Genomic DNA, 13148 nt, shown 5'->3' on the forward strand with positions numbered 1-13148 from the left:
TTTTTCTATATTTGCCATTGTCGAAATTTTTCTTTTTCCGAAGTAGCCCCCGAGCATTTGGGCAAAAACTTGTTTCTGACCAAAGGCTCCCGATGCATTCAAATTACTTATCCTGTCGCCATTGTCCTTTCTCTTGTCGACATATTTACCCTTGTCAAATTTTCTTCAACTCTATCACTGGTCGATATTTTTCTGCTTTGTGGGTCCATCGTTCCCACCATATTGACACGTCGTGGAAGTGGGGGACACACGTCCTCCGCTTTTTCTGGTGCACGTACGGTAACGCCTATCCCGATAAAAATACTTTTTTGCCCTTGTAACTAGAAGATCGATTCTCGCCACACGATTTCCTCATCCAACGGTGCACTGCTTCACCCAATTCTTATATAAACCTGTCTTGAACCTCCGTTCATCCCCTCGCTTGCGCCGCTCACCTGTTCCTCTTCGCAAATCTTCCTCTGCGCCCAATCTTCGCCGATTTCTCGTTCTCGCATACATTTGCTCAATCCGCTGCCGTGGATGCCACCGCGCGCGCGTTTGACCCGCCACAGCACTCCAGAGTCCGCGATGGCCGCTGAAAATCCTGAGTGGGAGAGATCCAAAATCTCCAACCAAGACGCCAACCTGATGAAAAGGCTTGGCCTGATGAAGAAGGAAGGCGCCATCCGCTTTCCCAGTGAAGAAAGCTATCCCAAGCCTCCCATGGAGTATCGGGTTAGTTTTGTTGATCATCTTATCCGTGGCCTTTCTCCCCCAATCCATGATTTCCTCCGCGGTCTCCTCTTTGTTTACGGGATTCAGTTGCACCAGCTGACTCCCAATTCGATCCTCCATATTTCTATTTTCATCACTCTTTGTGAATGCTTCCTTGGAGTCGCTCCCAATTGGGCTCTTTGGAAGCGCATTTTCTCGCCTTCGCCGCAATGGCGCGCACCACGCCACCTACAACATAGGTGGTGTAGTTATCTCGTGTCCGAACCGATGTCGAGTATTTCGACGTCAAATTTCCCGACTCCGTCCAAGGATGGCGCAAGAGGTGGCTCTATATACACGAAGAAAGCGCCAACTCCGTGGAACACAACATAGTTCCCTTCGACGGAAACGCGAAGATTGAACGTCGCCACTCCTGGGACGCCGAAGCTTCCGAAGAAGAGAAGAAAGCGACGAAGCTCTTATGTCTCGTATTCATCAGCTCCAAAATACTCGAGGCAAAGAGTTATCTCGGTGTCCAAATCACAACCTATTTTCTTAGAATTAGAGTGCAGCCTCTTCGGGCTCGCAAAAATCCTCTTTGGACGTACTCTGGTGCCAATGACGCCAATAGGCTCTCCAATGATCTTTCTGTGAAGGACTTGGAGAAGCTTATTCGAAGAATTACCTCTCTGAGTAAGAAGGATCCTATTCCTTCCTCCTGTCGCGTTGCACCCTACAACTCCACCAATTCTCTTCCCGAGGTATTTTGTCTTCTCGAATTTTTATCTTGTTCTGAATTTTCCCTGCATCTCATTGTATTTAACATCTCGCTATTTTTCCTTTGTCACTATTTTTATAGGGTCACCCTACTATGGCTTCCCTTCCTCCTCTTCCTGAGGATGGGGAAGTCGAAGAAATGGGTATAGTTGCCGAAGATGCTCAAGGCTCTTCCCTTCCTGAAAGTGAAGTCACTTGGTTCTCACAAATCTGCGGCTTCCCATGAGAGAGAGGTTGAGTCCGAAGCTAGTGAATCGACCGAATCCCTTCCTCCTCGCTCGTTTCTCCGAAAAACAAAAGGAAGAGGACTGAAGTCGAGGATTCTGGCATGTCTAAGGCTGAAGAAGTTGGTCCTTCTGATCCGAAGGCAGCTTATGATCCTTATTTTGAGTCCCTCATCAGCTCGTAAGTTAATTTTATCTCTCCTCCTCTCTTTGTTGTACCCGAAAGATTTAACTCTGTCTTGCTTTTTGTACTGTCGATTTTTGTTTACTAGTGATGAGGAAGAAGTGCCAGCTACTGACGTCGCTCCTCGGACCAGCACGTCACGTACTGTGCTTGTTTCAGACACGTTAGTTGAAGGAGATGAAACATCGCCTCCTCAACAAAACGTCGTCACTACTACTCCACCGTCAAGCCCCCTTGTCCCTTCGCCAAAAAGGGCAAGGGTTGAAATGACCGTTGAGCCTCCTCCTCAAGTGGGCAGCTCTTCGACGCAGCCTCTTGGATGATGTAAGTTTATCGAGATCTATATTTCCTCTATTTTGCTTTTGTGGATCCTTTCTTTTTGTAATGCCGAAGTTTTTCCCCTTCTTTTTCTTCCTCTTTGACAGCCTATGATCAAGGATCTTATCCGCATCGGGTCCCAATTTATTGGGTACCGCGAGTATGCCAGCAGGGCCGAAGGTAACGTCTTTTATACTTGCTCGTTTCCCTTGGTTTTTTATTCCTGCTGCTTGTCGCTATTTTTGATCTTTCTTCTCTTTCTTTTCCTTCCTCAACAGAAAAACTTGCAGAGGCTAATAAACGTGCCGAGACACTTGCTCGAAAACTCGAGCAAAGTGAAACGGCTCGTAAGAAAGCTGAGCTTGCCGCTAGCGAAGCCAGAGCTGAGGCTGACGATGCCAAAGCAAAGGCTGCTAGTGTCGAAGAAATGCAGCAAAGGCTTAAGGATGCTGAATCTGCCTTGCACGAGCAAAAATCTGCACAGGTTGCACGAGAACAAGGGATCATCAAGCGTTTGAATTCGCAAAGTCGACGCACGCTGAGTAATATCACTTATCCCTTCTATTTTGTTTGTACTTCTTGTTTCTTGGTTCTTGACTAATGTTCTTTCTTGTGTGGCAGCCCAAACCAACCAAGATTTTGACCTGGAAAAGTCTGTCAATGACCCTCTTCTTGACGCACTTTCTCTTCTAGAGTCCCATGGGCGCGAAATTCGTGAAGGCGTGGCCAATGCCAATGGGGCTTTGTCGGCATTGTTCCCCTACTTCTTCCCGAAGAAAGAGGAACCTTCGACTTTCCTTGACCTCGCCAAGATGTTTAATACATCAGAAGATCTTGGGCTGAAGCTGCGCCATGAGAACATGAAGGTAGCCGTTGAAAATCATCGTTGCTCACGGTTGCCGACAGTCAGCGGACTCTCGACCGGACGAAGGTTGGCGACACCGATCCGATAGAACAGTCGAGGTGGAAGTCACCGATGAAGGCGGCCAAGCCCAATACGAAGAAAATCTTGGCGTATCTCGGGATCCAGCCAGCGTCGACTCCTAGTTCGTCAAGGCCGGAGGTCTAGTTGCATGCCTCTGTTTTCCTTTTGCTTCTTTTGCTCTTGTCGCCAAAGTAGTCTTTTGGCGACACGTACTTTCTTAATTCCACTGTAGTGCCCTTGTAATTATTCCCCAGAGATTAATGAAGAACTCTATCTTTGCCTGTTTTTTTTGATGTTGTTCTGTTTAAATTTCAGTTGATATTTGATAACTATACTCCGATTCCTACTCCTTCGAATGCTTCGCCTTCTTCCCGCGGAGAGAACTGTTATCGATATCGCACTGTCGATGATACCTTGTCGCAAGAATTGAATGATCTTCGACAACAACTTCGATATGCGAAAAAGCAAACACTTGTGATGATGGAGCAGTCTCGTAAATCATCCGAAGCCGAAAAGTTGCCCTTCGAGCAAGTCCACGAGGCTATGGCTGCTAAGGAGATTGCTGTTTCTGAAGCCGAAAAAGCGGTCACTCGAGAAAATTTCATGCTCGAGTTAATGAATGAAGCCAGTGCAGATATGTCGGGTATGTTTGTCTCGTCTTGTGATATCTTTCATCTTCATGCTGTTGTCTCCTAAAGGTTGTCCCTTCGTTGTGTTGATAGGTGCCTTTATTGATGCTGCTGCTGAGGAAGAGAGGGTAAACGCTAGGACAAACCTCCTTGTCAATCTTTCCTTGGATCATGGTTCTTTGTTTTGGGCCACTCCGGAGAGGACCCGCCAGATTACCAGATTTCAAGATCGTACCTCTCAAACCCGTGATTTCCTTCACTTCTGTACCAAAACCTTATCCATGGTTTACAACTCCATGTTTCCTCGAAATGTCCCACCAAAAACTCTTCCTGAACTGATGGAAAGGTTCAAGGATGCTCGCAGTATCCATGATTTTGTCAAAGCACAACTGGTAGCTGGTGCCAGATTTGCTCTTATCATGCTTCAGATCTGTCACTCAAAGCTTGACCTTGCCCAAGTTGTCGAGAGGGTTCATCAAAAGGTAAAGCGTCGAAGAGTTGGTGTTGATAGGATTAACACGAAGGTTACACCTATAGCCGAAGAAATGATTGAGGACCTTCTTCGGATGGATGCCGACTTTTTTGCCGATGGCCATTATGCCGATTTTCTTGGTGCTGCTCCTGAAGAGAATAGAGTTACTCTTGATGACATATTGAATCAAGACTAATTATATGCTTCTTGTAGAAATTTCTTCTTCGTAGTCCATAACTATATTGTAAAGCAACCATTATATTTCTATATTTGTCTAGCCCCCGAGTGTTTCGGTGACTTTTTACTATTTTTGTATATTTGCGAGGTTGTGGACCAAGGCATTTATATTTTGAAGGCAGATATGAGCCCCCGAGCTTTTACTGAGTACTATTTTGTATTTTTATTGACTCACGAGGTATTTGAATACCAAGGCAAGATTTTTTTCTTCTTTTATCGATGAACTATATTGAAATTCGTCGGGCGATGACTTTGGTCGCGTTGACAAAGAAAAAGGTGATATAGCCACTATCTTTATTATATTGCAGCACCGCGAGCCCGCCTCATTAAAAACCTTCTCCGGCCCCACTCGGTGCCCCGAAAAAGGAAAAGAGTGCGTCTCGAAAACTCGCGGGCGTTTCAAGTACATTGAAGTTTTACAAGGACTATATTTCGACTCTAGGCGTAGAACCGCCCGAGTTGCGCCACGTTCCGGGGGTTTGGCTCCTCCACCCCCGTCTTCTTGTCCTTTATCCCGTATGCTCCTCCTCCGATTACTTCCGTGACGATGTAAGGGCCGAGCCACGGTGACTCGAGTTTTTCATGACTTTTTTGCGTGAGCCGAAGAACTAGGTCGCCCACCTGAAAAGATCTTGGCCGCAAACGTCGACCGTGGTAATTCTTCAAGTCCTCGTTGATATTTGGTTACTCGAGACAATACTTCATCTCGAGCTTCATCAAGTGCGTCCACATCATCTTCTAATGCTTTTCTCGATGTTTCTTCGTCATACTCCGCGACACGTGGAGAGTTGTGCTCTATCTCGATTGGTAGTACTCGCTTCGCTCCATGTACCGAAAAAACGGAGTTTCTTGTGTCGCTGTATTTGGAGTTGTTCGGATGCTCCACAACACACTTGGTAGTTCCTCAAGCCAGGTATGTCGAGCTTTTTCTAGTGGTCCTAACAAGCGCTTCTTGATGCCATTGCGGATGATGCCATTGGCTTTCTCGACTTGCCCATTGGTTTGAGGATGTGCAACCGATGCGAAGTTCAGCTTGATACCCACCTCTTCGCAATAGTCTTTGAATTCATTGGACGTGAAGTTGCTGCCGTTGTCCGTGACGATGCTCGTGGGGCACTCCAAACCCGAAGACGAGGTCTTTTATGAATTTTACTGCAGTATGCTCCGTCCGGTGAATTTATCGGCTTCGCTTCTATCCACTTTGTGAATTTGTCGACAGCCTACTAGCATGTATTCCTTTCCTCCGGGCGACGATTTGTGTAACTTACCAACCATGTCGAGTCCCCATTGTGCAAAGGGCCATGACAAAGGTATTGGTGCTAGCTCTGCCGCCGGAGAGTGAGGTTTTGCGGCAAACCTTTGACACGCGTCGCAAGTTCGCACTATGTCCTTAGCGTCCTCTATTGCCGTCAACCGAGAGAATCCTCGCCCGAAAAACCTTGGCTGCGATAGCTCGACTACTTGCGTGGTGGCCACATATTCCTTCATGTACTTCCTTTAGAATTATTTTTCCTTCTTCGGGTGTAACGCACCTTTGCAAGACGCCCGAAATACTTCGCTTATATAATTCTCCTTTAACCACCGTGAAAGCTTTGGAGCGTCGGATTACTCGCCTTGCCTCAACCGGGTCATCCTGGTATTTCTTTCCCGAGGATATATGATATGTATGGCTGCATCCATGGTATCCGTATTACTAGGACCGGTCTTGCTCCTCTTCTTCTTCCTCTTGCTTCTCCTTGATAACCCCCGAGGGTTTTTTCTCCTTCTTTTTTGATTTTGTCGTCTCGGTGGATCTCTCTCGTTATCTCCTCCCAAAATACACCTGGTGGGACCGCAAGGCACCGCGACCCGATGTTTGCAAGAACGTCGGCTTCGTCGTTGCTCAATCTCGCTAATATGATTTACTTCGCATCCATCGAACAATTTCTCGAGCTCATTGTACACCTCCTTGTATGCCATCATGCTATCATTGACTCGCGTCACATTGGTTCATAACTTGCCGAGCTACCAACCGTGAGTCGCCAAAGATTTTTAGTCGAGTTGCTCAGCAGTGCTTTCGCCATCTTCATCCCGTGTATGAGAGCCTCATATTCCGCTTCATTGTTAGATGCGTTAGGGAACGTCATCCGAAGGATGTACTTCAACTTGTCGCCTTCGGGTGATATGAGTACTACTCCCGCGCCAGCCCCTTCAAGCCTCTTGGACCCATCGAAGTTCATAGTCCGGGTTCTCGATAAATCCGGGGTCCCGTATTTTGCAACTCCATCCACTCGCGATGAAGTCCGGTAGTATTTGCGACTTTATTGCTTTTCTTTTTTCATACGTGATGTCCCGAGGGGAAAGTTCTATTCCCCAAAGGGAGACACGACCCGTAGCTTCCGGGTTATTCAAGTATATTTGACAAAGGAGCTTCATTGACCACTATGATCGGGTGTGCCGAAAAATAGTGGCGCAATTTTCGTGCCGTCGTGAACACTCCATATGCTAGCTTTTGGTACCGAGGGTACCTTTGTTTTGAGGGGGACAAGACTTCGCCGACGAAGTATACTGGTCGCCGTACTCCATGGATTTTCCCTTCTTCTTCTCTTTCGACAACTAACACCGTGCTAACCACTTGGGGTGTGGCTGCAATATACAGCAGGAGAGGTTCCTTTTCCTTTGGAGCCACCAGGATTGGTGGTGTCGATATTTTTCGCTTCGCATCCTCGAAAGCTCTATCGGCTTCTTCGTTCCACCGGAATTTATCTCCTTGTTTGATCGGCGCATAAAATGGTAACGCTTTTTCTCCTAACCCGGCGACGAATCCGCTCAAAGCCGCGACTCGCCCAGCTAGTCTGCTGTATTTCTTTCAACTTTGTTGGCTTCCTCATTGTTACTATGGCTTGTATTTTGTCGGGATTTGCTTCAATCCCTCTTGCTGAAACTAGAAACCCCGAAGTTCTCCCGCCGGGACGCCAAAGAACACTTCGTCGGGTTCAGCTTGAGGCAGAATTTGTCGAGGTTGTCAAAAGTTTCCTTGAGATCCTCGATCAGCGTTGTCCCCTTTTTTGATGTTATGACGACATCATCGATGTATACTTGCACGTTTTTCCCAATCTGTGTTGCTAAACACTTCTGCATCATCCTCTGATATGTTGCTCCCGCGTTTTTTAGACCAAAGGGCATTGTCTTGTAGCAAAACACGCCATAAGGTGTAATAAACGCTGTTTTGGCTTCATCATCTTCTTTTAATCTGATCTGGTTATAACCAGAGTATGCATCCAAAAAGGAAAGACGTTCACAGACTCGCCGTGGAGTCGATAATTTGATCGATCCTTGGGAGGGGAAAGTGATCCTTAGGGCAATGTTTGTTGAGACACGTGAAGTCGACGCACATGCGAAGGACCTGTCGTGTTTTTCTTTGGCACCATCACTCGGGTTAGCTACCCATGTGGCTTCGTAGATATCTCTCCGATAAAACCAGCTTCCTCTAGTCGATTTATTTCGATAGCATGGATTTGCGGTTTGGTTCCGAAAACGCCGCAAAGGTTGTCCGATTGGTTTTGTCGTTGGATCCAAATTTAGGTGGTGCTCGGCAAGTTCCCCGGGTACTCCCGGCATGTCGGCCTGGACACCATGCGAAGATTTTCCAGTTCTCACGGAGGAACTCGACGAGCGCGCTTTCCTATGCGATATCCATGTTGTTTGCAATGGATGTCGTCTTTTTTGGATCTGTCGGGTGAATTTGCACCTCCTTAGAATTTTTCTCTGTGTTGAAAGTTGCTTCCTTGTTTGGCCTTCCGACGTCTGGCAGTACGTCGTAATCAGTCATGCTTTTCGACGCCAAGTATTCCGCTTGCATCCCGAAGGTTTCTGACAATCGATGGAAATCCTTGTCGCACTTATCAGCTAAAGCAAAACTCCCTTTGACCGTGATTGGTCCCTTGGGTCCAGGCAATCTCCATAACGGTATGTATAGTGTGGTACTCGCCATAAATCTAGCGTATGCTGGTCGTCCCAACAAAGCGTGGTACTCGCGATGGGAAATCCACGACTTCAAACTCCAGCTTTTCGATTCTATAATTTTCTCGGGTTCCAAACCGAACGTCGAGGTTGATCTTCCCCAATGGGTAACTTGGTTTCTCTCGGTGTGATGCCGTGGAACCTTGTGTCCGTTGGCTTCAGGTTTGCTAAGGATATGTTCATCTTTCTCAATGTATCCGCATACATGAGGTTTAAGCTGCCGCCACCATCTATGAATACTCGAGAAACGTCAAATCCTGCGATAACCGCCGGCGTAATGAGTGCCGACCGCCTCGGTCGAGGAACTTGCTGCGGGTGGTCCGCTATGGTGAAGCCGATGTCTTGTCCCGACCAATTAAGGTACTCAACTCGTTGGTGGAGGCATTTTCTCTGCCATGAACACTCGTCGCGAGATTACTTTTTGAGCTCTATTGGATGGCCTTCCCTTCCGAATCATCGACACCTGCTCCGTTGGAGTTAGGATCAACATAGGGTGGTGGTGTCTGGTGCTGCCGCTATTCCGAGCTGGTGTTGATTGCCTTCGTAATCGTGGGAGGTGGCGGTAGATGAACTTCGCTCCTAGGCTCCCGAGGATTCCTCTCGTGCTCGCTCGTGCGTGAGCGTTTTCCGCACATCCGAACATTGCTTGGAAATTTCGACAATCCTTCCGTAGGTGTCCCGACCGTCTTTTCCCATTGCTCTGTCGAGGAAGAAGTGCATCCGGCACGGTCCGTTCAACATTTCTTCGGGAGACATAAAAGGTCGTGGAAACCTCGGCCCACTATTTTGCCTCGTTACGGAGTCGTCCCTACTATCGCCTCGCCGCTCATTGCTTCTCCGATAATCATCTCTGTTGCTTGCTCCCGTATTTGACCGAAATCCCGCCGAAATTTGCCCCGGGGCGTCGTAATTCGGATACCGCCGAGGAAATCGTCGCCTCGTCCGATAATTTCGACCACGGTCCTCCTCCGGCGACCTGTGTCGTTTATTGTGGACAGCGTCTTCTCCGTCCGCCCATTTATTTGCTATCTCCATCAACGCGGATACTCGTTTTTGGATTGGTCCTTCCTAAGTCCTCGACAAAATCTCCGCGCCTGATTCCTCGCGACAAACGCATCTATTGCTCTCTCGTCGGATATATTTTCTCGCCGAGTTTTTTATGATGTTCCACCTTTGGATGTACTTTCTCATTGACTCATCTTGCTTTTGTCGACACGCCCGTAGCTCTTCCAACGATGCGAGCTTCTTGCATGTGGATCCGAAGTTCTTGACGAAAACGTCCTCGAAACTTTCCCGACTGTCGATGGATCCTGGCGGAAGTTTTTTGATCCAAGATCGTGCGGCTCCACTTAAGTGCACCCGAATACTTTGCATCGCCGTTGCTCTAGTTCCTCCAGCTAGCTTCACCGTCTCGAGGTAATCTATCAACCAGTCCTCCGGGTCTTGCAAGCCGTCGAACTTTTAAAGTGATCGGGTAACTTGAATCCCGAGGGGACTCGAGTTTTTCGGACTCTTCTCGTGAAGCACGGTAGACCGCACATATCCTCGTCATTAAGCTCCGGGACCGCCGATGATCTCTTCCGCTTTGCCTTGCTCCGTCGACCCTTGCTTGCACTCCTGTGTCTCTTGCTCCACTTGGTCCTTCCGGCGCCGCCGCCGTTACTACCGCAGTCGTGGACTATTTTGCCTTGCTCGCTCCTTCCGGGAGGCGTTGCTACGAACGCCGTCCCCATAGCTCCAACCCCCGCTAACGCCATGTTGTATAATGTTTCCCTTGGATCTCCCGGGGTGGTCCGGATGCTAGGATGTAGGCTTGTGTCGCCATATACCCAGCCTTCCGGTGTCTTAGGGATAATATTTCCTCTTGTATCTATCGTCATAAAAGACATGTCGAGGTTTTGAATCAAGTGCTCTCTTTCGCTTCGGGTATGTGTTGTAACCTTGATCTTCCTCTCGTTCCGAGCCTCTCCGTGGCTATCACCCGAAACTCTAGATTGTCCACTTAGATCCGCCCTTCTCCCGCTCGGATGCGTAAGCTGCCTCCTTTCTCCTCGTTCAACTCAGCCGTCTCGTTTTTCTATTTCTCGGGCAGTTCGTGCGAGCATATATTGATAAGCTTGTAGTTCTTGAGCTCGTAGCTGTCGTCGTCATTGGTTCCGAACCATCTATGGCTTTTGCCGCTCTATCCCAGTGCTGCTTGTGGAAGTTGAACTCGACGCGTGGTGTGGGCCCGTCGTATTTAGTGCCCATACCTCTCCTTAGATCCGAGGGATCGACAAAAGGATTTCCCAATTGGTCGAAAGCCTCCGATGTTTCCTCTTGATCTTCGATAGCATAAATCCGATGATATTTTGTATTCGGATCTATGTTGGGTTCGGTGACATCATTGTTGAGATTGATGAAGACCTTGCCCATCGTGAGAGATTTGTCGATGAAGTCGTAATCGTCGACATCGCTTGAGCCATTGCTTATATATGAGTCCGTGGATGACCCAACCGATGTGTTGCCGGAGATCTTGGCGAGTTTCTCTCTTGCTCCGGTGTCGACGTAGCGTGTTGCCGAAGTTTCTTTTTCGACTCGGTTGATGATGCATAGCTTGAAAATTCAGAATCGACCGCCGACGATCCCGACGAAATCGGAATTTCGACACGATACGATCCTTCCTTCTCGACACGAAAGTGGAACCTTCCGAACGTCATCTCCAAGGGCTCCGCTAGATACGCATATGCATCCAAACGGGAGGGTGGGTGAGGAACAAAATCGACAGGACCAGTAGCGATCTGTTTACCTCGATCCATAGTGTTGCTTCCGGTTGACGATGTCGAAGATCTTGAACGTGCCATCGAGATCAGATCCTTACGCCTCTAATTCCCACAGACGGCGCCAATTGACAAGGGATTAACTTGTCAATGCCTATGGATTATGGGCTAGGGTTTAGTTAGAAGTAGAGGGCAAGTAGATCTCGAAGGTTTCAATCGAAAAGTACTCGACGAATATGAAAATTAGGGTTTGCGGACAATGATTCGATGATCTTCTCGTCCCTCGACCCCCCTTTATATAGGTGGAGCCGAGGGATTCGTACTATACAAGGATTACGGAGTCCGGGATGGTTTCTAACTCATCCCGCCAGATTACAAACAACACTTCCTATTACAACTCTATCTTTCCTTAAATACATCTTGGGCTCTCGAGTCTTCTTATTCTTCGGGTAGTGGGCCTTCAATAAACCCCGGGTACTATATTAGGCAGGCCCATTTGGGATGCCTATGTCAGCTGGCAAGGAGAATCGGGTTCAGCCGGCATTTGACTAAGAAAGCACTGCACCCAAATCTGGAATTGACAACGGGAAAGAGGAACAAAGCAAGATCCGGCTAGAAAAAGGCAGCAGAACAAACTTTACCCCCCCATCAAAGTAGCACTGGAAGTGGAACAAAGTGACTGGTTCACAGTCCAAATCTTAGCCTAATCGTCCCAGCAAACCCATTATCCACAGAAAGCACCGGGCCCAGCTCCCACGTACGATCATTTTGTTTTTCTCCAATGTTGAACACAAACATCAATCACCAGGACTGCTCAAGCAGAACTCGAAATGAGACCAGATACGGACGATCAATGCTACACAACATGCATCAGTATAACCAACTTCGCATTTGCTGAAATTACATGGATATCGCAGAAGTTTTGAACTCTCTGATGGGTGTAGCAAGTTAAAGAACAATGAAGTGCATGGTCCAGGGCATCCCTAAGCCCCTCCCTAAATAAGTAAATTGACAGGGCAGCATGCCAGCATCAGATGTGGATCTCAGCCTCTACAAACAGTGAACTGAAATTGACAGCAGTAGGAGATACTGAAAACACTAAGGTGAGCAGAAAATAGAGCGCATTAACAAGCATTCAAGAAAGATCATGCGTTCTCATATATACACCTAGCGTCTAGCAGCATTGTGTGTTACAGCGAAGCATAACTATGACAATGAAAGAGAAAATTTCATTCAATGGTTCAAAGAAGTTGTTGGTGTTTATCCCTTTTGTCGGATAAGACAAGGTGGCTGCCACCAGAATACTACACCTAAACATAGCAATCAGTTTTATTTTTAAAAAGCCATAGCAATCAGTCATTGTGACGCCAAACCTAGTAATAATGAACCTTTTAAAAGACATTCTTAATTCAAGAGTAGAGAAGTACTACTACCCTCTGTCCATAAAAGGATGTCAAAAGTTTGTTTAAATTTGAATATATCTAGACACTCTTTAGTGTATAGATACACCCGAATTTTGACAAATCTTCGACATGCTTTTGTAGACGGAGGGAGTACTAAGAAAAGGTCCAAATACTGCTCCCTCTGATACAAATTAACTGTCGCAGATTTGGGAAAAATGTTGCTTAAATCTGTCTAGGTTCATTGAACCTGCCACAACTAATTTAGATCAGAGGTACTGTAGTAGAATTGTTTATGCTTGTAATACTGGCACCAGTCAGTCAGCAGCCAATGTTCTTCCCACTACTTCTAAAAAACTAGTAGCATAATTAGTCGATGAGTTGATAAATTGCTTCCAGGTCAGATAACATCACAGAAGCCCACATGCATAGCAGATGCATTTGAGAGCGTAAGCAGGATACTGGTACACCTAAACATAGCAATCAGTTTTGTTTCAGAACGGAAGTCATTGTGACGCCAAATAAAAG

Source organism: Lolium rigidum, chromosome 7 (assembly GCF_022539505.1).
Source record: "Lolium rigidum isolate FL_2022 chromosome 7, APGP_CSIRO_Lrig_0.1, whole genome shotgun sequence".
In the NCBI taxonomy this organism is placed as follows: Eukaryota; Viridiplantae; Streptophyta; class Magnoliopsida; order Poales; family Poaceae; genus Lolium; species Lolium rigidum.